Source organism: Giraffa tippelskirchi, chromosome 1 (genome assembly GCF_054371585.1).
Source record: "Giraffa tippelskirchi isolate mGirTip1 chromosome 1, T2T-mGirTip1v1.2.pri, whole genome shotgun sequence".
NCBI classification, from domain to species: Eukaryota; Metazoa; Chordata; class Mammalia; order Artiodactyla; family Giraffidae; genus Giraffa; species Giraffa tippelskirchi.
In genome coordinates this window covers 101,685,001-101,710,470 of record NC_137275.1, presented here as the reverse complement: position 1 = coordinate 101,710,470, position 25,470 = coordinate 101,685,001, and the positions used below count along the sequence as shown (strand labels likewise).

At 37.9% G+C, this 25,470-nt stretch overlaps 1 protein-coding gene and 1 non-coding gene across 6 annotated transcripts in view; one reads left to right on the top strand and one right to left on the bottom strand.

Moving 5' to 3' along the window:
- Positions 1 to 25,470, top strand: part of LOC145504489 (uncharacterized) — a 205,581-nt gene that overhangs the window by 42,127 nt on the left and 137,984 nt on the right. The window lies entirely within an intron of this gene.
- On the bottom strand, positions 10,028 to 10,099 carry TRNAC-GCA (transfer RNA cysteine (anticodon GCA)). The gene has a single exon. It is a non-coding gene; the product is annotated as a tRNA-Cys (tRNA).

Here is a 25,470-nt window from a genome sequence, read left to right as displayed (position 1 = left end):
TTCTCCCATTCTGAAGGCTGTCTTTTCACCTTGCTTATAGTTTCCTTTGTTGTGCAATAGATTTTAATTTTAATTAGGTCCCATTTGTTTATTTTTGCTTTTATTTCCATTACTCTCAGAGGTGGGTCATAGAGGATCCTGCTGTGATTTATGTCGGAGAGTGTTTTGCCTATGTTTTCCTCTAGGAGTTTTCTAGTTTCTGGTCTTACATTTAGATCTTTAATCCATTTTGAATTTATTTTTGTGTTTGGTGTTAGAAAGTGTTCTAGATTCATTCTTTTACAAGTGGTTGACCTATTTTCCCAGCACCACTTGTTAAAGAGATTGTCTTTTCTCCATTGTAGATTCTTGCCTCCTTTGTCAAAGATAAGGTGTCCATAGGTGTGTGGATTTATCTCTGGGCTTTCTATTTTGTTCCATTGATCTATATTTCTGTCTTTGTGCCAATACCATACTGTCTTGATGACTGTGGCTTTGTAGTAGAGCCTGAAGTCAGGCAGGTTGATTCCTCCAGTTTCATTCTTCTTTCTCAAGATCGCTTTGGGTATTCAAGGTTTCTTGTATTTCTATTCAAACTGTGAAATTATTTGTTTTAGCTCTGTGAAAATACTGTTGGTAGCTTGATAGTGATTACATTGAATCTATAGATTGCTTTGGGTAGTATACTCATTTTCACTATGTTGATTCTTCCAATCCATGAACATGGTATATTTCTCCATCTATTTGTGTTCTTTTTGATTTCTTTCATCAATGTTTTATAGTTTTCTATATATAGGTCTTTTGTTTCTTTAGGTAGATATATTCCTATGTATTTTATTCTTTGCAATGGTGAATATACTTGTTTCCTTAATTTCTCTTTCTGTTTTCTCATTGTTAGTGTATAGGAATGCAAGGGATTTCTGTGTGTTAATTTTATATCCTGCAACTTTACTATATTCATTGATCAGCTCTAGATAGTATGCAATTTTAAAGTACTCCTGTTAACCTTCCTTCTTCTTTATCCAGGGTAATTAAAAGTACTCTATCAATTGAGCTGATTGTATTTTCCATTTTGTTTATTGATTCCTCAAGAGGCCTAATTTTTGTACAACACTGCAAGTATTCATATACAGTAATTTACATGGTCGAAAAAGCAAGAGAGTTCCAGAAAAACATCTATTTCTGCTTTATTGACTATGCCAAAGCCTTTGTGTGGATCACAATAAACTGTGGAAAGAGATGGGAATACCAGACCATCTGACCTATCTCTTGAGAAACCTGTATGCAGGTCAGGAAGCAACAGTTAGAACGGGACATGGAACAACAGACTGGTTCCAAATAGGAAAAGGAGTACGGCAAGGCTGTATATTGTCACCCTGCTTATTTAACTTATATGCAGAGTACATCATGAGAAACGCTGGGCTGGAAGAAACACAAGCTGGAATCAAGATTGCCAGGAGAAATATCAATAACCTCAGATATGCAGATGACACCACCCTTATAGCAGAAAGTGAAGAAGAACTAAAGAGCCTCTTGATGAAGGTGAAAAAGGAGAGTGAAAAAGTTGGCTTAAAGCTCAACGTTCAGAAAACTAAGATCATGGCATCTGGTCCCATCACTTCATGGGAAATAGATGGGGAAACAGTGGAAACAGTGTCAGACTTTATTTTTTTGGGCTCCAGAATCACTGCTGATGGTGACTGCAGCCATGAAATTAAAAGACGCTTACTCCTTGGAAGGAAGGTTATGGCCAACCTAGGTAGCATAGTTAAAAGCAGAGACATTACTTTGCCAACAAAAGTCCATCTAGTCAAGGCTATGGTTTTTCCAGTGATCATGTATGGATGTGAGAGTTGGACAGTGAAGAAAGCTGAGCGCTGAAGAATTGATGCTTTTGAACTGTGGTGTTGGAGAAGACTCTTGAGAGTCCCTTGGACTGCAAGGAGATCCAATCAATCCATCCTAACAGAGATCAATCCTGGGTGTTCATTGGAAGGTCTGATGTTGAAGCTGAAGCTCCAATACTTTGGCCACCTCATGCGAAGGGTTGACTCATTGGAAAAGACCCTAATGCTGGGTAGGATTGGGGGCGGGAGGAGAAGGGGACGACAGAGGATGAGATGGCTGGATGGCATCACCGATTCGATGGACATGGGTTTGGGTAGACTCCAGGAGCTGGTGATGGACAGAGAGGCCTGGCATGCTGCAATTCATGGGGTCGCAAAGAGTCAGACACAACTGAGTGACTGAACTGAACTGAATTTACATGGTATTTAGCTGTTTCTAAGAAATCCATAGCCAGACTCATCTTTGATTTTCTTCTAGGCTCTATTTAATAAAGATTATGAAGAGACATGATCATTTGAGATTTCATTGTGGTTAATAATGGTGTTTGAGTGTCACTTTTTTTTCTATATGGTCATTGATAATTGGGATTTTTAATTTATCTTATAATGAGAATAGAAATCTTTCAAAATACTGTCACCTTTGAATCTAATTACAGAGTGATATAACCATTGTAAATGGATGATTATTTTTTTAGTTTAGTTTAAAATGTACAGCTTTTCTTTTCTTCCCCAAATAATTGTTCTTATGATCAGAATCATATAATAAGGAGTAAAAAATGGATTAATTATGCAGAAAACTGTATATCTCATTCTCCTCACTGTTTATATCAATGATACCATAGAATCAATTAAGGGAAAAGGCATGGGCCAAGTTGTATGTAGACAATATGTGGTCAAGTTTCTCTGGAACTTGTATGTATTCTGTCTAAACTCCCAAGTCCAGTGCTAAACGCACAAAGGTCAAACCAAGGAGTTCTTATCTAAATTATCTTATTCAAGGACCAGAGGCACCTCTTCTCATCTAGGTTTTCTTTTGGTAATCAGTGCTTGGCTGAAATGGTAAGACATTGTGAACATGGGTTCTTCTAAGAATCAAAGTGGAATCAGTTCAGTCTGTACGTTTACAGGGCCTGTGAATACGGATTAAGCACTTGTATCACATCCTCATTATGGCAGAGTAAGCAGACACACAAAGACATAATGAGCACAGCACATGGTAAATGCCACGGTGGTGGTGTTGGTTCAGGGGAACGGGGCAGCACAGAACAAGCACACAGATCAGCCTGGGAAAACCAAGGGAAGCCTCGTGGAGAAGGTGAAGTTTGATTAGTTTTTAAAATTGGTTAGAAATAAGCCAGATACAAAGTTGGAGAGAGGCAGACGGAACACACAAGCAAGGAATGGTGGCTAAAATAACAAAAAGATTAAAAAGAAACCCAGCATTTATTGATTTAGGCACTATTTTAACTTATACTTTAAACCATTTCATCTTCCCAACAAACATGAGGCAGCTGTTACTACTCTAAATCTCTATGTGACGAACCTGTGACACGGAATATTGAAGTAAATCCCCAAGGCCACAGAGCTAGTAAGTGACAGAGCTGAGATTAAGACCCACACTGTTTGGCTCCAGTATTTATATTCTGATCACTCTGCTGTACAGTCTTTTGCTGTAGTTAATTGATGGCTATAGTGAACTATAAGTGAATTGAAATTGCTGGATAAAAATCCTAGTTTGGGAAATAAGACACAGCTGGAGAGGCTCACTAGTAGGTATTGATTTTGTATGTCTTGATAAGAAGATTGGGCTAGGGTTTCTCAAGTATAATGAGTGACCACTTTTATTTTATTATTATTGTAAAATTTTCAAAATGACATAGGATGATTTGTTTATAAAATATAAAACCACATGTTTGGATATTAAGCAATGTGTTCAGTTCAGTTCAGTCTCTCAGTTGTGTCTGACTCTTTGCAACCCCATGAATCGCAGCACACCAGGCCTCCCTGTCCATCACCAACTCCTGGAGTCCACCCAAACCCATGTCCATCGAGTTGGTGATGCCATCCAGCCATCTCATCCTCTGTTGTCCCCTTCTCCTCCTGCCATCAATCTTTCCCAGCATTAGGGTCTTTTCCAATGAGTCAACTCTTCACATGAGGTGGCCAAAGTATTGGAGTTTCAGCTTCAACATCAGTGCTTTCAATGAACATCCAGAATTGATCTCCTTTAGGATGGATTGATTGGATCTCCTTGCAGTCCAAGGGACTCTCAAGAGTCTTCTCCAACACCACAGTTCAAAAGCATCAATTCTTCGGCGCTCAGCTTTCTTCACTGTCCAACTCTCACATCCATACATGATCACTGGAAAAACCATAGCCTTGACTAGACGGACCTTTGTTAGCAAAGTAATGTCTCTGCTTTCTAATATGCTCTCTAGGTTGGTAAAATTACTGTTAAAATTTAACTGCATCTTCTCAATTTCTGTGCTTTCCTAATCATGAATTAGTAACAAAGAATTGGTAGAATAACATTCTGATGATTACTGGTTTACATATTTAACTTTGTTCTGTGGTGTGGCTAAGTTTTCTAACCATTCAGAAGGTCAGATGATCATCTTAGTGTCCCTGTAAAGAATGGATCAGAGACTGACAAGACCGATTACAATGAGCCCAATTAGGCATCAGTGACTGTAACTTGGGCAAGAGATGACTAGAGCCTAAACTGAGGCTGTGGTTGCAGCAATGACAAGTAAGACTGATGGTTTTGAGAAGCACTTAGGAAATGCAGCTAGCCTGGGCCCGTGAACGTGATTCCCCATCTCAGCTCTACCAGCTCCATGTGATTGCTTGTTCTGCTTTCTTCCTAAATTAATTTTTAGAATATCAATCTCTGGAGAAGGAAATGGCAACCCACTCCAGGATTCTTGTGTTGGAAGTCCCTTGGGTAGAGTAGCGTAGTAGGCTACAGTCCATGGAGTCACAAATAGCTGGACACAACTGAGTGACTAGACAATACAACAGGAATCCCTCCATTGGGATAGTTGTGTAAATGTAAGGAGATTGTGCTTGGACATCTCCTAGCATGGGATCTGGTTGCTGATATCTGTGCAGTACATGGTAGTTAAAAGCAAAAGGAATATTTTTTTCTGTGTTAAGATCCCAGACAAGGCCTAAGTTTCCCACTTCAATACCAGCACCCCCTCCTGAGTCCCTCCATGAAGGGGTGGGCTTGTGGGTCTCTGGGCCTTGCAGCTCTCCTGTCTGCTTCTGCTTATCCAAACCATGACTGTGAGAGTCATCTCCCATGCCCACAGTAGGTGCTCAATACATGCTTATGAAGTTAATTCAGAATAGCTACTGTTTATCAGGCAATTCCTGACATTTATATAGTGATTCAGTTTTCCAAGAAAAAAAATATCAATCTCAGAAGCTACCAGCTATGCATTTCCTAAATCAAAAATAATTTTTTCCTTCAAAATTCACTGGACATTTTATTGAAGTGAAAGTCCTTTTAGACTCTAGGTTCCTGAGGTAGTGAGATAGGCTGGGCTGAGGGAGGCTAGGAGACCTGGAGGGCTGCAGGAAACGGTCATTCTTTCATTAAACACTTGTCTTGTGCAGGAACATGGGGCAGTGCCAAGGAATGAGCGATGGGCCTTTAGAGGGAAGGACAGGTGACCCACGAGTTGAGGCTGAGATTCTTTAAGCTGTCCATGAAATGAGTAGTGTGTTGACCTGAGCAGAGAGCCAGCGAGCAATTGATGGGGAGCCCGGCAGTTTGGAATGAGAAGAGGCTCAAGGTGGTGTGTGGTATAAAGCATGGAGTTTGGTGGTGGGGTTGCTGACACTCAGTTAAAAAGTCAAGGTTTCAGTCTTGGGCATTGAGATTCTAAGCAAGGACTTAATTGTGGTTGAAAAGGCTAAGAATTCAATTTTTGTGACCTTGAGTTTGAAGGCAAGGGAATGATCATTTTCTGAATGTGCCAAGTACTTCAGTAAATGCTTTACATGTGTAATCTCATTTCATTCTCACAGTAAATCTGCCAAGTAGGTAATACCCTTATTTTGAGAAATTTGAGGGTAGGACATGTTAAGAAATGTGCCTAAATGTGCACAGTTGTGAAGTGATGAAGCTTGTTTTTCTCTCTGCTGTCATTGTGTTTTTCCCCAGGACACGTGTTCTTCTAGCTATGATTGTTGTTAGTGTCCAGTTGATGAGCCATTGACCTTAGGGTTTCCTATGCAATGAGAACACAAAGCTTAGTATACATGGCTGGGGAAAGCATCATTTGGACTTCATAAATCTCTAGAACTTTTTTTTTCCTAAAGGGGAAATTCTTGAAAATTTAGAAGTTTTATTCTTTAACAAAAATTTTTTTGATCCTCTTCTGTGTGTCAGGAATTATTTTAAATACTTAAGATATATGAGTACATGAAACAAAAGAGAAATTCACAATTCCAGTAGAGAAAAGACAATTAAAAAATATAATGTTTAGTAATCCTTGTGTGTGTGCCCAGTTGTGTCCCACTTTTTGGGATCCCATGGACTGTAGCCCACCAGGTTCCTCTGTCCATGGGATTCTCCAGACAACAATACTGGAGTGGGTTGCCATTCCCTTCTCCAGGGGATCTTCCCCACCCAGGGATTAAACCTGCATCTCTTGCATCTCCCAGGTTAGCAGGCAGATTCTTTACCACTGTGCCACATGGGAAATCTTAAGTAGTATGAAAGTGAAAGTATTAGTTGCTCTGTTGTGCCTGTCTCTTTGTCACCCCATGGACTGTAGCCTGCCAGGCTTCTCTGTCCTTGGAATTCTCCAGGCCAGAATAATGCAGTGGGTTGCCATTCCCTTCTCCAGAAGATCTTCCCGACCTAGGGATTAAACACAGGTCCCCTGCCTTGCAGGCAGAATCTTAACCATCTGAGCCACCAGGGAAGTCCACTTAAGTAATATAGTATAAGATAATAAGTTAATGTTAAAAATCAGGGTGTGGGCATCAGAATTAAAATTTTAAATAGGGTTTCCATGGTAAATATCACTGAGCAGTTGACATTTAATTAAAAAATAAGTTATCCTTGTACTCAAAGACTAACTGCTAGTCCCATAAAACTATATGTAGATTACCATTACACTTTGTTTATTCATGTTTTTAAAAAGTTTATTTATTTATTTATTTTAATCACTTCACAACCATTACACTTTTAAAGGAGCCTAAATGCTTGAGGACTTTTCTTTCAGTCAATGCTACTTCTACCTACTTTAGCCCTGTTTAGTGTCAGCACTAGTGACTAGATGCATGTGATCCCAGTCTTGCTTTGAGGTTGAGATAAATTGTGTTAATCTTTTGGGAACTCTTCCTCACCGGTGAGTGAGCCTTGAAAGTAACAAGAGCTTAACTGGGCAAAATAAAATTTTAGGCGATTACGTGAATTTTCCTCTGCAGCCTTCATAATTAAATCTGTCCTGCTTGGCCCTCCCACATGATTTGACTTCTGCTCAGTTCCCTGAGGGATGGATTACCTGATTTACATTCTGGCATCATGTGACTACAGAGGGCCACACTAGCAGAGAGGCATCTCTCACCATTTATAACCACGTTCCCTTGGCATTTCTCTTGATTCCTTTAGCAGTAAACCAATATTTTGTGAATATAATGTTGTATGCAAACTTGGGAAGATTTATTTCCCCCTGTACATAACATCGTCAGCTGTATTTAATGAATTCTAGTGACCTTAGAGAGTATATTTTTTCCCCTTTTCACCCATCAAAAATAGAAAGAGTCCAAGAAAATATATCCATAAGGGGCAGTTTGAATGTAACTAAACAGACAGATGTTCAAGAACATGCTTTTCTTAATCAAATATGGTCTGTAATGCACAGAGTATCAGAAGGCTTGAAAAAAGCCAAAACTACAGAAGCCTCCAAAACTACAGAAGCCTCATGGAGCTGAAATATAAGCTTACCATGGCTTGTTAACAAAGCCTAACAACTTGTGTACTGTTTCACCCTGTTACATTCCTAATAAAGTAATAAAAATGTATGAGGGATAAATAAAAAAGGTTCTGATTCGTGAGGCATAAAATCTCTGCTGTGAATTGGAATAATTTTTGGAGTTACAGTTACATTTTTATTTGTAATTTTAAGTGCAACTAACAGTTTGTAGAGAGCTAATGTACACACATGCATTTTATTTAAATGTATTTACCTTTCACCATATATGCACGCACTTTTTATCAAGGATAAGATTTTGTTTTTAAATAGATTTTTCAGTAAAATGACTAACTGTTCTATTAATCTGTCTTTAAATACACTCAGACACACCCCCTAAGAAAACAACCAAAAATATTTAGAGTTTTAGATAGATAAAGCTTTTGTTAACATGGCTTATTATTTAGCCCCTGTTTGTGAGAACACAACAATGTGTAATATTATTAAGCATAAGGGCAAACAAGTTACTACTTAATTGTTTTTCTAATGTGAGCCAAAAAGATCACAGATGCTGACTAATTTCTTCCTGTGGGATGATTCATTATAATTATTCTGGTCAAAATCAATTTCTTTAATCATTGAAGAGTTATAAATAAAATAGTTAAATATGAATACCTCTTTTTCTCTTTTATGTTTAGTATTCAGAAACATGTAGAAAAAATCTTACTTAAGTAATTCATGTGGTTTTCCCCAAACTGCAAGTTTATTGACAGTTATTATATTCATATCATATATGTAATTATCTTTTATTCTAAATAACAGAGTTTTTAAAATTATTACAATTAGTTCAAGTTTGTATATTCAGATCTTGAAAGAATCTGTGTTAAAAATATTTTGTTGGAATCTTTTACTTTCCTAACTACTATCCTTCTTTTTTTTTTTTTTAAGAAACTACTGTAAATTTCATGGTGGACTATGATTGTTTCACTATGTAAATTTAAAATTTTAGAAAATGAGCATGTTGTTTTTCATGATTTTGAATTTAATTCATGGTCACTGTGATGTGTCAGTCTTACTGGGCCATGGGGTTGCCAGATATGTGGCCAAACATTATTTTCTGTGTGTTCATGAGAGTGTTTTTGGATGAGATTAACATTTGACTCAGCAGATTTAGTAAAATAGATTGCCATTCCTAATGTGGATGTTTCTCATCCATTCAGTAGGAAATCTGAATCAAACAAGGAAGCCAGTAAGGAACTTTGCTGGCCTTATTGTTTGAGTGGGACATTCGCCTTCTGTCTTTGGACTAGAAATTTTGCCATTGGCTCTCTTGGCCTCTAGCTTGCCAGCTAAAGATCTTGGGGCTTCTTGGCCAAATTTTTGTAGTTATCTCACGGTTACTGAGTGATCCAAGTCCTTATTATAATCTCCCTCTATATGTGTGTAAATATATATATATATATAATATACCTATCTATATGCCCATATCCTTCTCCATCTAGCTAGATCTGTATCTTCTATTGGTTTTGTTTCTGTGAAGACCTTGGCTAATGTAAGATCTTTGTAGGGGGTCATTATTTGGCCTAACATGCATGTTATGGTGGCTGACTCCCTTGTTATAGCCAGCTCTGAAAATAGTCTCTGATTGTTCTCATTTGGTAGTCTGCTTATTTCCACACTGCAGATAGAATTTCTACATCTTGAGTGCCTAGTACAAGGGGTATTAAAAAAGATCTATAGCAGCACCAAAAGTATTACTTTTTACAGATTAAGGCAGAACCTATAGCAAGTAATGTCAACTTTGTAACATTTCTCTGACTAGCTTTATCAACACATTTCAAGGAGCAAGCCTGTCCTGTTTAGCCCTGAATTCAAGGAGCACAAAAAAGAGGGGGATTGATTCTGATATCCGGGAAGACACCAACGATTGCCAACATCAAAGAAAGAAATATGCACAGATTTTCTTTCACATATTATCATAACATCGTTTATGTGGTTTAAATATCCAATTCTACTGGCCTGAGTCTATTTGTCTCTCTCTCTCACACACACACACAAAACATTTGTCTGTGTGTATGTATGTATGTGTGTGTGTGTGTGTGTGTGTGTGTGTGTGTGTACACACATACATGTATATATATGGTGATTTAGTTGTTAATTTGTGTCTGACTCTTTTAACCCCATGGACTGTAGCCTGCCAGGCTCCTCTGTCCTTGGGATTCTCCAGGCAAGAATACTGGAGTGGGTTGCCATTTCCTTCTCCAGGGGATCTTCCCTAACCAGGGATTGAACCTGGGTCTCCTGCATTGCAGGCAGACTCTTTACCGACTGAGCTACAAGGGAAGCCCCCGTGTGTGTGTGTGTGTGTATATATATATACATATATGCTGTGCTTAGTTGCTCATTTGTGTCTGACTCTTTGCAACCCCATGGTTTTAGCCCACCAGGCTGTCAGGGGATTCTCCAGGCAAGAATACTGGAGTGGGTTGCTATGCCCTCCTCCAAGGAATCTTCCCAACCCAGGGATCGAACCCAGGTTTCCTACTTCCTTACTGTCTGAGCCACTAGGGGAGAAGATATATATATATATATATATATATATATATATATAGAGAGAGAGAGAGAGAGAGAGAGAGAGAGAATGTGTATACTATAAACATATAGTATCAGTTGTATATATGTGTTTGTGTGTGTATACAGCTGTGTCTGATTATCTGTGACCTTATGGATTATAGCCTGCCAGGCTCCTCTGTCCATAGACTTCCGGACAGGAATACTGGAGTGCGTTGCCATTTCCTACTCCAGGGGATCTTCCAGATCCAGGGATCGAACCCACATCTCCTGTATCTCCTGCATTGGTAGGCATGTTCTTTACCACTGAGCCACCTGGGAAGCCCTGTATATATCTATATGGACACACAATTCTATTTATTAATGGTAGTTAAGTTCTATAAAATTGTCATGAACATTGCATAAACTGGCATGGGAAATAGAGGATTAAGTTCCTGTGAGCCTCTGGTCACACAACTTTTATCAATTAAATAATATATAACCTTGTTTTATGTGTGCTTCTGTTTACAGATACCTTATTTAATATACATTTCTTACAAATAATTCATTGCATATTTTTGAATGATTTAAAGAGAGAGGATTTGGAAGCCATTTGTGTTATATAGGTTAAGTTGCCAGTATCCTTGTAAGTCTTATCAGCTTTGAAAATCTACTATTCTGTAAATCACTTGCAGATACTTAAAAATTTCTTCTGTACTCTCCTGATTGGAACCTGTTTTACCTGTGTATTTAACACTTTCCTTACCATATCACCATTTGAAATATGAGACAGCCAGCACTAGCAGAGAAGGACTTAGCATTTTCCTAGATAACATGACTATAATTTTCTTTCGCTTTGAGCCTCACAAAGGCTGTCCACTATGCTTTTTTTTTTCCTTTAAATTCATTTATCAGCTCACAACTTCACAAATTTATCTGCTTTTCCATAGTTTCATCACACATATAGATGTTATTTTAGCACTTTCTGGAACATCCTACATACAAATGGGCAAATTTCTGCTTCCTTTTTCTGAATGCACTCTATTGTTGGTTCACTAACATTGAACTCCTGGTTAAGAACACTATAATTCATACCTGAATGAAGTTCATCCCACACATATATTTTCTCTGTAAGGCACATCACAGCTTTCTTGCACTTATGAACCCTAGACAATGCTTAAGCACTATACTATAGGGCCATTTTAAACAGAAAACTCATCAACAAAATCACATCATCAAAAAACCTTGAAAAAATGTGGTTCTAAATAAGCCGTGAATAAGCTACTTGTTTACATGTGAAGAGCTCTATGCATGTCTATGAAAGTACTTCAAGTATTGCTTTAGGGGATGTAGATAAATTTTAGCGGGTAGACAAATTTGCAAATATAGAATACACAGTAATTATAATTGGCTGTTGAAGAGATGTATATGTGTATTTCTGAATTATTCTTGAAATTTGTAAGTGTATGTACTCACAGTGTCATTGAGGTCAACTCATGTGATTATTTCTGCATTTCTGAAAGGACCTCTACCTTTCCATCTAAGTAGTAAGCAAAATAGACAAAATTCTCCAATCTTACGAAGTTTGCATTTGGTGGTATATTAATTATTGGCGTATTATATGAAACTTATTATGCCTGGATGTGAATAGATTAACTTTAATTGCAACAGTTCCTATGATATTTTTCAATTTATTTTTATTACCTTCCTAATTTCAATATATACTTCCTAACTCTGCCTCAGTAAAGCCTGCCCCTCACGACTGACTACATAGAGTTTGAAGATCTAATCAATCTTGGACCTGCTGATGGAGAATAGGTTCCCAAGGGCTGATACCGTGCTGAGAAGTGGCATGCTGTTTCCTTCCCTAGGGACACTTCAGCCTGTCCTTAATCCTGTGCAGAGCTGACTGCTGACAAGGTGGCTTGAAGGAGCTGATCCTAGGTACTGCTGGCTATCTTCAAAAAAAGCTTAAAAGATAAACCTTCATTGGGAAGAGGTCCTATCAGCAATTAGGCTGGCAGTCAGCTTATTCCGTTTCAGCCAGTGCTCTCAGGTGTGATTTGCTATTTTTAGTATTACTCATCACATATCTGTTATTTCCTCAGGCCAAATACAAAGATTAGAATTATACCTGAAAGTTCCTAAGTTTTAAATTTTCTCTTCTTTTATGGGCATAATTTGTAGCTGGTATGTAGGGATGGGGAAAGCGACCAAAATTTAAAAACACTAGTGGTCAATCAAGTATATCTAGTCAAGTAATTTGCACTGGGAAAATGATACTTTTTATACTGTGTCACGTAAATTTAATGTAGAGAACGTGTATGCATTAGTAGGTCTTCAATGAAATATTTGTATGCTTAGTGAAAACAACCCAATCAAAACATTTTCTACTTCCATCTCTTCTTTGAATTAAATCCACATCTGATCTGATGTTTATAAAAAAACAAAGCTTTGTCGTACAGTGACAAGATTTCAGATTTCTATTTTATAGTTTCATTCAGTTACCAAAAAGAGTTGTTGAAAATTGATGACTATCTAAAGATAGTGAGCAGCTGGATAATACTGGAAACATGAGTATTTTCTGCTAAAACACCTAATAAATCATTTTATTCAGCTTAATTTATCTATAATTATGCTGTGTTTAAAAATGAGTATTTTCTAGTAAACATTATAGTCTTTAAAAATCCCTGTGTAGATATATAATCTTTTCAAACAAATAGTGATGCATCTTGACAAAATATGATAACAATGTCAGTTAGAATCTCTCCTTTTATAATAGATGCTACATTGATTTGATTTGGAGCAGTAGTGAATCAGAATAATGGTGCTGCATTTTTCTGACTGTATTTTGCAATCTCTTAAATTATTAGTATTTTTATTGCCCCTAATAAAAACTAAACAGATCTTAAATTCATTAGCCAGGAAATCAGCGTAAGTCACAGTGTCCTGTTATTAAAATCTTTGTCAGTAATGATACTTTTCACATCTATCACACCTTAGGATTTCAGAATTCTTTCACATAAACAATTCATCACATTGTAGGTTTCAGAAGAAATAAACTATGAAAAGTTAATTAAAAGTTAAAGTACAGTTAATTAATGATGTAGATAACATAGCACAATCTAATAGAGATATTAGGTTGCGATGACAAAGGACTAGGCACTCTTGGACAAATTTTTGATTTCAGTATGCCCTTTTCAACAAAAAAAATGTTATAGTGTGTGTGCTTTTCCCCTCGGCATCCTAATTCACATGGACATAGTGAATCCTAGTGAAAACATTCATGTGAAATGTCAAGATTTCCTCTTATGAAACATAAAAAATGTACATCTTTGTTATGGTCATAGCCAAATACTTTGGTTTATCTCCAGCTTTTCCTCCTGGTAACAAGTGTGTCTAGTTTACAGCAACATCTCAAATCTTGTTAATCTGAGTTCTCCTCACCTATATAATTGGCAGAAGTTCTAGGCCTTTCTCAGGATCCCCTCTAAAATATTTTAAATAATTCCCACACACATTAACATGTTGCCCAGATTCCTGTTAGGCACCCTAGTTTTGGGGTTTAGGTAAGTTCATTTTCCCTTTATGGTCACTGGTGAATGAAGTGGTCTCATACACTATTAGAGTTGCTGCTGAACTTCCATGTGGTCTCAGTATCGAAGGCATTTGCCCTCGTCACCCTTCTGCTTTCTCTGTTGCCTGCTATTGGCTCCTTTTCATCCTTTTAAGCCAGCAGAGAAATACCCTCCACTACTTTTTACTTATTTATTTTTAATTGGAGGAGAATTGCTTTACAGTGTTGTGTTGGTTTCTACCATACATATGGTGCTCCCACTGCAGAACTGTTGTACTAATTGTACGTGAATGCCTCTGATACTTGAGGACATGTGTACAGTTGATGGAGGAGGACATGACAACCCACCGCAGTTTCTTGCCTGGAGAATCCCATGGACAGAGGAGCCTGGCGGGCTATATATAGTCCATAGGGTCACAAAGAGTTGGACATGACCAAAGCAGCTTAGCACGCACACAAGTACAAATGGAGACCCACATACCATTGTCTAGATTTTTAATAATCACAAAATTCAACTTAAAGATGTTCTATTCTTCTTCCTCAACAGATGACTTATAACAAATAAATAGCACATGATGTAAATACTACACTGTGATTCTCAGCCTCCAAGGGCAGCGTTGGACAGTGCTGGCTAATTAGAGAGTACCTCCAGAGCTATGAGAGGGAACATAAGGAGGAACAGGGAGATAGACCAGTGGCATACTGCCCCTAGGAATTATGTTTCTCTACCCAGGAATCTGTTGCAGTCATATATATATATGTGTGTGTGTATATACATATATATATGTGTGTGTGTGTGTGTGTGTGTGTGTGTGTGTGTGTGTGTGTGTGTATTTAAATCTTTACAAGATAATTGATTTTGCTTTTCCCTTAATCACTTGCATTGCTCAAAATCCTCCCTGCACTCTGAACTGGTCTGTTTCTGATGCTGGCAGTGACACACACATGCTCAGCTTTTGGGTGTAGCTGGCTTTGTTCTGAGGGCATAGCACAAGAGATCCATCTGGGGTAGTGATTCCCCGAGGATGGGATGTGGTCATTTCGAAGGTGCGTAGTTAGCGTTACAGCGTCACACTGTAAGTCCGTCAGCGCTCCCGCTGGGATCAGGGCCCGGGTTCAGTCAGGTCTCCTCTTTCTCTTCATCTCCAGGAGGCATCACAGGGAGCCCTGCCTCATTCTCTTATTCCAGCCTTCTGTGCAGCATCCCCTTCCCAAAATCCACCTTGGTGATTTTGTTTCCCACTGACTTTCTGAACTCTGAACAAACTAGAGCAGTGCCTAGATTTTATTTGAAACGTCCCTGACTACTTCATGACTTGTAGACATTTGTTAGACCTTGTCATGAATGCATGAATTGCATGGTAGGTCTGTCTAGGACACAGAGAAAATCTTTAGTGCATTGTGCTCCCTAACTCCACTAACTACCCAAAGTTTCCTGTTCTCTGAGCCTGTACAGATGATCTTGTATTGCATGCAATTTCTCTCAAATACTATAAAGATATAGTTTCCCCATCTATTTGCCATGAAGTGATGGGACCGGATCTTAGTTTTCTGAATACTGAGCTTTAAGCCAACTTTTTCACTCTCCTCTTTCACTTTCAACAAGAGGCTCTTTAGTTCCTCTTCACTTTCTGCCATAAGGGTGGTATCATCTGTGTATATGAGTTTATTGATATTTCTCCCTGCAATCTTGATTCCAGCTTGTGCTTCCTCCAGCCCAGCGTTTCTCATGATGTACTCTGCATATAAGTTAAGTAAGGAGGGTGACGATATACAGCCTTGATGTACTCCTTTTCCTATTTGGAACCAGTCTGTTGTTCCATGCCCAGTTCAAATTGTTGCTTCCTGACCTGCATACAGATTTCTCAAGAGGCAGGTCAGGTGGTCTGGTATTCCTATCTCTTTCAGAATTTTCCTCAGTGTGGTGATCCACACCGTCAAAGGCTTTGGCATAGTCAATATAGCAGAAGTAGATGTTTTTCTTGAACTCTCTTAATTTTGCGATGATTCAGTAGATGTTGAAATTTGATCTCTGGTTCCTCTGCCTTTTCCAAAACCAGCTCGAACATCTGGAAGTTCACAGTTCACATATTGTTGAAGCCTGGTTTGGAGAATTTTGAGCATTACTTTACTAGCTTGTGAGATGAGTACAATTGTGCAGTAGTTTGAGCATTCTTTGGGATTGCCTTGCTTTGGGATTGGAATGAAAACTGACCTTTTCCAGTCCTGTGGCCACTGCTGAGTTTTCCAAATTTTCTGGCATATTGAGTGCAGCACTCTCACAGCGTCATTTTTAGGATTTGAAATAGCTCAACTGGAATTCCATCACCTCCACTAGCTTTGTTTGTAGTGATGCTTCCTAAGGCCCACTTGACTTTACATTCCAGGATGTTTGACTCTAGGTGAGTGATCACACCATGATGATTATCTGGGTCATGAGGATTTTTTTTGTATAGTTCTTCTGTGTATTCTTTCCACCTCTTCCTTAACTCAATAGTACTCTACTTTCAATCTAGTCAGTTCTATATAGGTAACTGCAATTATTATTAGTGTTAGTGAAGAATGGTCCCAATGTGCTAAACATTTTGAGAAAAGTGCTGTTTGGCTTAGGTCAATGACTCTAATGTTATTGTACTGTGTTTGGCCTCAGACTCACTGTAACTCAATTGGTAACATTTTTAGATTAAAATAACCTGAATTTTAGGTCCTTGATTTTTCTTCAACCATCTGTGTACATATATTCCTGGGAATAGAAATGCATATAATACAATGGAAAGGAAAAGTGATATCAATGATTTAATAGTTAAAAAAGGTGATTAAAAATTTTATCAAGAGTATTTTTTTTCTTTCCAATGACACTGAGTTACAAAGTATTATTTAGAAATTAACCCACAGAGAGACATCTTTATGAGACTGCTCATAGAACAATGAGTACTGAAATGTTAAGTGATAACTGGCTTCCTAGGGGTCTTAGTGTTACAAATATGCCTGCCTTTGCAGGAGACACAGGTTCAACCCCTGGGTGGGGAAGATCCCCTGGAGAAGGAAATGGCAATGCACTCCAGTATTCTTGCCTGGAAAATTCCATGGACAGAGGAGCCTGGCGGACTATAGTCCATGGGGTCACAAAGAGTTGGACATAACTTAGCAACTAAACAACAAGTGATAACTGCTACCTTAAAAGTCAAAATAATGTGCTGGATCTTAGAAATAGTAAGAACACTAATATCATCTGCATTTGTCATTCAGTTTCTTGACCTCTACTCACATTACAGAGGATGTTTCTAAGAGTGGAGGTGATGATTCAGAAGAGTAAAACAAATGGCATTCCATATACTCATTTCACATTTTGGAGGGCATAAGTAGTGACAGCTGACCCCTCTCTGTTTTGGTATTGTATGTGTAATAATTGACAGGGTGCTATGACTTTCCACTCAGTACTGCTCTAAGCAAATAATAACTACCTGATGAGGATGTAACAGATACTATCAAGCAACTGTGTCTTTCTAAAATAAACGATACATCTTTTTGTGTCAGGTGAGGATGGGACTGATATTTGGCTGTTGATAGGACATTTTTTTAATTCCTCTTGTAGGAAAGCTTGTCCAAGTGTGGACCAAGTGATGGGAATGAATGTCTTTCACAGGCTGATCATTATCTTCTCCCTCAGAATGAAAATACACCTGGACAACATGGTTACAATTATGATAATTTTCAACTTGAATGATTTTCTGCCCCAAAATTGCAATTACAGGCACTATTTATTTATTTTGTTTTAGAATTTATAAGTTTTTCTGTAAAACTTTGCTTTAGAGTGGATCTTGATTTGGAAGGAATAATATTAAGTTTATGATTAATTCTTAGCATAAAATCTTTCTAGTTAGTCAAGATAAAGAGATATTTTAAATCAAACTCAGAAATTTGTTCATTTCAAACATATAGAAATACTATGCTACTTGAAATTATACTTCTATAGTATCAAAATTTAGAATGTAATTCTGATACTTAGCAGTTAAAAATTTTTGATGGTTGTATTAAGTTATAATTGCCATGCCTTAAGCTGCATAGTGGCTTCCCAGGTGGTGCTAGTGGTAAAGAACCCACCTACCAATGCACGATACCTAAGAGATATGGGTTTGATCCCTGGGTCAGGAGGATCCCCTGGAGGAAGGCATGGCAACCCACTCCAGTATTCTTGCCTGGAGAATCCCATGGACAGGGAACCTGGTGGCTACAGTCTATAGGGTTGCAAAGAGTCGGACACAACTGAAGCAACTTAGCATGCAAGCGTGCATGCAAGCTACATAGAAAGTGTACACTTTTAAATATTTTGAAATATGTTTATACCTGTGTGCACTACAATAAAGAAAATGAACACGCCAGCATCCCTCAAAGTTTTCTCTTACCTCATATAATCCGTTCCTCTTATCCTAGCCCTTCCCATATATACACTGATCTGCTGTCACTATAGATTTAATTAACATTTTCTAGAAATTTATATAAGTATTCAACCTATACTCTTTTTTTGTCTGACTGCTTTCATTTAGTGTGAATATTTTTGGATTCATCCATGCTGTTGGAGGTATGTCTTTATCACTGAGTAGTGAATATAATGGGCTTACCTGATGACTCAGTGGTAAAGAAACTGCCTGCAATGTAGGAGATGTGGGTTTGATCCCTGGGTTGGGAAAATCCCCTGGAAAAGTAAATGGTAACCCACACCAGTATTCTTGCCTGGGAAATCCCATGTACAGATGAGCCTGGCAGGCTAAATGGGGTCACAAAAGAGTGGGATACATCTTAGCAATTGAACAACAAAAACAGTTTTTCTATCCATTCACACATTCATAGGCATTCAGGTTGCTTCCAGGTTTTGATTTTACTAATAAATTTTTAAAAATAAAACTTTAAGCAGAAATATTATCAGTAACAATTATTAAAGCAAAATGGAATAAATATTTCATTTGAAAGATAAACATTATCAGGCCATATTAAAGAAACAACTATGAACGACTCATCCATCAGCCTCCCAAAATAAAAACCACAATCACAGAAAACTAATCAAACTGATCACAGGGACCACAGCCTTGTCTAACTCAATGAAACTATGAGCCATGCCGTGTAGGGCCACCCAAGACGGGCGGGTCATGGTGGAGTGTTCTGACAAAACGTGGTCCACTGAAGAAGGGAATGGCAAACCACTTCAGTATTCTTGCCTTGAGAACCTCATGAACAGTATGAAAAGGCAAAAAGATAGGACACTGAAAGATGAACTCCCCAGGTCAGTATGTGCCCAATATGCTACTGGAGATCAGAGGAGAAATAACTCCAGAAAGAATAAAGGGATAGAACCAAAGCAAAAACAACACCTAGTTGTGGATGTGACTGGTAATAGGAGTAAGTCTAATGCTGTGAGAACAATATTGCAGAGGAACCTAGAATGGTAGGTCCATGAATCAAGGTAAATTAGAAGTGGTCCAACAGGAGATGGCAAGAGTGCACATCAACATTTTAGGAATCAGTGAACTAAAGTGGACTGGAATGGGTGAATTTAACTCAGATGACCATTATATCTACTACTGTGGGCAAGAATCCCTTAGAAGAAAGGGAGTAGCCTGCATGGTCAACAAAGGAGTCCAAAATGAAGTATGTGGGTGCAATCTCAAAAATGACAGAACAATCTCTGTCCATTTCCAAGGCAAACCATTCAATATCACAGTAATCCAAGTCTATGCCCCAGTCAGTAATGCTGAAGAAGCTGAAGTTGAACAGTTCCATGAAGACCTACAAGACCTTATAGAACTAACACCCAAAAAAAGATGTCCTTTTCATTATAGGGGACTGGAATGCAAAAGTAGGAAGTCAAGAGATACCTGGAGTAACAGGAAAATTTGGCCTTGAAGTACAAAATGAAGCAGGGCCACAGCTAACAGAGTTTTGCCAAGAGAACCCACTGGTCATAGCAAACACCCTCTTCCAACAACTCAAGGGATGACTCTACACATAGACATCACCAGATGATCAACACCGAAATCAGATTGATTATATTCTTTGTAGCCAAAGATGAAGAAGATATATACAGTCAGCAAAAACAAGACCAGGAGCTGACTGTGGCTCAGATCATGTACTCCTTATTGCCAAATTCAGACTTAAATTGAAGAAAGTAGGGAAAAGCACTAGCCCATTGAGGTATGACCTAAATCAAATCACTTACCATGATACAGTGGAAGTGACAAATAGATTCAAGGGATTAGATCTGATAGACAGAGTGCCTGAAGAAGTATGGACAGAGGTTCGTGACATTGTATAGGAGACAGGGATCAAGACCATCCCCAAGAAAAGAAATGCAAAAAGGCAAAATGATTGTCTGAGGAGGCCTTACAAATAGCTTAGAAAAGAAGAAAAGCAAAAGACAAGGGAGAAAAGGAAAGATACACCCATTTGAATGCAGATTTCCAAAGAACAGGAAGGAGAAATAAAAAGCCTTCCTCAGTGATCAGTACAAAGAAATAGAGGAAAACAATAGAATGGGAAAGACTAGAGATTTCTTCAAGAAAATTAGAGATAGCAAGGGAATATTTAATGCAAAGATGGGCTCAATAAAGGACAGAAATGGTATGGACCTAACAGAAGCAGAAGATACTAAGAAGAAATGACAAGAATACACAGAAGAACTGTACAAAAAAGATCTTCATGACCCAGATAATCACGATGGTATGATCATTCACCTAGAGCCAGGCATCCTGGAATGTGAAGTCAAGTAGGCCTTAGGAAGGATCACTACGGACAAAGCTACTGAAGGCGATGGAATTTGAGCTCTTTCAAATCTTATATGATAGTGCTGTTAAGTGCTGCACTCAATATGCCAGCAAATTTGGAAAAGTCAGCAGTGGCCACAGGACTGGAAAAGGTCAGTTTTTCATTCCAATCCCAAAGAATGGCAATGCCAAAGAATTCTCAAACTATGGCACAATTGCGCTCATCTCACATGCTAGCAAATTAATGCTCAAAATTCTCCAAGCTAGGGGTCAACACTACATGAACTTCCAGATGTTCAAGCTGGATTTCGAAAAGGCACAGGAACCAGAGAACAAATTGCCAACATCCTTTGGACCATCAAAAAAAACAAGAGGGTTCCAGAAAAACATCTACTTCTGCTTTATTGACTATGCCAAATCCTTTGACTGTGTGGCTCATAATAAACTGTGGAAAATTCTGAAAGAGATGGAAATACCAGACCACCTTATCTGCCTCCTGAGAAATCTGTATGCAGGTTGAGAAACAACAGTTGGAACAGGACATGGAACAACAGACTGGGTCCAAATCAGGAAAGGAGTACATCATGGCTGTATATTGTCACCCTGCTTATTTAACTTATATGCAGAATACATCATGAGAAAAGCTGGGCTGAATGAAGCACAAGCTGGAATCAAGGTTGCAGGGAGAAATATCAATAAACTCAGATACACAGATGACACCACCCTTATGGCCGAAATCAAAGAGGAAATAAAGAGCCTCTTGTTGAAAGTGAAAGAGGAGAGTGAAAAAGTTGGCTTAAAACTCAACATTCAGAAAACTAAGATCATGGCATCCGGTCCCATCACTTCATGGCAAAATAGATGGGGAGACAATGAAAACAGGGACAAACTTTATTTTTTTGGGCTCCAAAATCACTGCAGATGGTGACTGCAGCCATGAAATTAAAAGATGCTTACTCCTTGGAAGAAAAGCTATGACCAACCTTGACAGCATATTAAAAATCAGAGATGTTTATTTGACAACAAAGGTCCATCTAGTGAAAGGTATGGTTTTTCCAGTAGTCATGTATGGATGTAAGAGTTGGACTACAAACAAAGCTGAATGCCAAAGAATTGATACTTTTGAACTGTGGTGTTGGAGAAGATTCTTGAGAGTCCCTTGGACTGCAAGGAGATCAAACCAGTCAATCCTAAATTAAATTGGTCCTGAATATCCATTGAAAGACTGATGCTGAAGCTTAAACTAAAATATTGGTCACCTGATGGGAAGAACTGACTCATTGAAAAAGACCCTGATGCCGAGCAAGATTGAAGGCAGGAGAAGAAAGGGACAACAGAGCATGAGATGGTTGGATGGCATCACTGACTCAATGGGCATGAGTTTGAGCAAACTCTGGGATTTGGTGATGGACAGGGAGGCCTGGCATGCTGCAGTCCATGGGGTCGCAAAGAGTTGGACATTACTGAGCGACTGAACTGAACTGAACTGGTGAGTGACTTGTAAGAGGCACATCTTAAATATAAGAGTATATAAAATTTGATGTATGTTTTTATTTTTCTTGAGAAACTCAGGAGAGGACTGGCTAAGTCGTGTGGTAGTTGCATACTGGAATTTTTATGACCCTGTCAAATTATTTTTCAATGTGATTGCACCATTTTACATCCCCACTACAGAGTATGAGAGTACCAGTTGATTTTGATTCACATCCTTGCAAGAGTTGGTATGGCTTATCTTTTTAACTATTTTAATAGATGCTTAGTGGTATATTATTGTGGTCTTAATTTACATTTGAAAGTGAAAGTGTTAGTCACTCAGTTGTGTGTGACTCTTTGAGATGCCATGGGCTATAGCCTGCAGGCTCCTCTGTCCATGGAATTCTCCAGGTGAGAATACTGGTGTTGGTTGCCATTCTTTTCTCCAGGAGATCTTCCCGACCCAGTAATTCAACCCTGGTCTCCTGCATTGCAGGCAGTTTCCATACCATCAGAGCCACTACAGAAGTGAATTTAATTTGTATTTCAGTTCAGTTCAGTGGCTCAGTCATGTCCGAGTCTTTGTGACCCCATGGACTGCAGCACACCAGGCTTTCCCGTCCATCATCAACTTCCAGAGCTAGCTCAAACTCATGCCCATCGAGTTGGTGATGCCATCCAACCATCTCATCATGTGTCCTCCCCTTCTCCTTCTGCCTTCAATCTTGCCCAGCATCAGGGTCTTTTCCAATGAGTCAGTTATTCTCATCAGGTGGCCAAAGTATTGGAGTTTCAGCTTCAGCATCAGTCCTTTCAATGAATATTCAGGACTGATTTCCTTTAGGATTGACTGATTTGATCTCCTTGCAGTCTTGGACTCTCAAGAATCTGCTCCAACAACAATAGTTCAAAAGTATCAATTCTTCACCATTCAGCTTTTTTTATAATCCAACTCTCACATCCATACATGACTACTGGAAAAACTATAGCCTTGACTAGACGAATCTTTGTTGTCAAAGTAATGTCTCTGATTTTTAATATGCTGTCAAGTTTGGCCATAGCTTTTCTTCCAAGGAGCAAGAATCTTTTAATTTCATGGCTGTAGTCACAATCTGCAGTGATTGTGGAACTCAAGAAAATAAAGTCTGTCACTGTTTCCATTGTTTTCCCATCTATTTGCCATGAAGTGATGGGACCAGGGGCCATGATCTTAGTTTTCCCAATGTTGAGTTTTAAGCCAGCTTTTTCACTCTCCTCTTTCACTTTCATCAAGAGACTCTTTAGTTCCTCTTCACTTTCTGTCATAAGGGTGGTGTCATCTGCGTATCTGAAGTTATTGGTATTTGTCCCTGCAATCTTGATTCCTGCTTGTGGTTCATCCAGCCTAGCATTTGGCATGATGTATTCTGCATATAAGTTATAGAAACTGGGTGACAATATACAGCCTTGAGGTACTCCTTTCCTGATTTGGTACCATTTTGTTGTTCCATTTCTGGTTCTAACCTGTTGCTTCTTGACCTGCATACAGATTTCTCAGCAGGCAGGTCAGGTGGATTGGTATTCCCATCTCTTTCAGAATTTTCCACAGCTTGTTGTGTTCCACACAATCAAAGGCTTTGGTGCAGTCAGTAAAGCAGAAGTAAATGTTTTTCTGGAACTCTCTTTCTTTTTTGATGATCCAACGGATGTTGGCAATTTGATCTCTGGTTCCTCTGCCTTTTCTATATCCAGCTTGAATATCTGGAAGTTCACGGGTACTGTTGAAGTCTGGCTTAGGGAATTTTGAGCATTAATTTGCTAGCATGTGAGATGAGTGCAATTTGCATTTACTCTATGAATAATGATGTTGAGTATCTTTCTTATATGCATATTTGCTGTCTATATATGATTTTTTGGGAAGTATCTTTTCAAATATTTTGCCCAGTTTTTATTAGGTGGTTTGTTTTCTTAATATGGAGTCATAGAGAGTTCCTTAAATATTGTCAATACAAATTCCTGATTAAATATGTGATTTGCTAATAGTTTCTCTTGTCTGTGTATTGTCTTTTCATTCTTTTAACAGTATCTTTCAAAGAAAAGATGTCCTAAATTTTTATGAAGTAGCTAACTTTTGAAACTAAATTATACTTTTGCTTTTTTCCTAGAAGTTTATAGTTTTAGGCTGTACATATTGGTCCGTGACCCACTTTGATTCATTTTTGTACATGATGTGTAATATGGGTTAAAGTTTGCTTTATGATGTTCCGTATGACTATGGGTCTTTTTCTAGAACTATTTGTTGAAAATACTATTCTTTCTCCATTGAATGGTGTCTGCCAAAAATCAATGGTTAATGTATGTTTGAATATATTTCTGAAATCTCATTGCTGTTCAGTTAGTCTGTTTATCTTAGCACTATTGTATTGATTACTGTAGCTTATAATGAATCTTGAAGTAAGGTAGTGTGACTCTTCAAAGTTTTTGTTCTTTCTCAAAGTTGTTTTGGCTTTTTTGGTCCTTTGCATTTCCATATAAATTTTAGAATCAGCTAGTCAATTCTACAAAAACAAAAAACCAACAAAAAAAACCCCTGCAGGGATTATGATTGGGATTGCTTTGTATCTACAGTTTAATTTTGAGGAGAGTAACAGCTTAATGAAATTGAGCCTTTTAACCCATGGACACAGTGTATTTCCCAATTTATTTTTGACTTCTTTAATTTTCATTGGCTAAATTCTGTAGAGTTCAGTACACGTATCTTACACAGTTTTTTTCAGATTATCTCTAAGTATTTTATCATTCTTTGAAGCTTTGTAAATGAAAACTTCAAAATTTAAATTTGTGATTATTTCTTGTTATTATATAGATATGCAATAGATTTTTAATTGATCTTGTATTCCATAACTTTTTAAATTAACTTTTTAGTTCTTGTGACGTTTTTGTAGATGTTATAGCAGTTTTATACAATAATCATGTTATCTGAGAGTCAGATTTTTATTTTGCTTTCTAATCTGTCTGCTTTTTATTTTATTTTCTTTCTTTAGTGCACTAGTAGGACTCTAGAATTGCTGAATTAGAACAGCTGAATTGAAGTGATGATATTGGAGATGCTTGCCTTATTCCATATCTTAGAGGGTACAAGTTCAGCCTTTTACCATTAAGTGTATTAGCTGTAGAGTTTTTATAAATATTGCTTATCGAGTTTGGAAAGTTCTTTTCTTAGTTGGTTTAGTGTTCTTTTAAGAAGTATACCCGTGGCTGATTCGTGTCAATGTATGGTGAAAGCCACTACAATATTGTAAAGTAATTAGCCTCCAATTAAAATAAATTAATAAAATTTTTAAAAAAGTATATATTGAATTTTTTAAAATATTTTT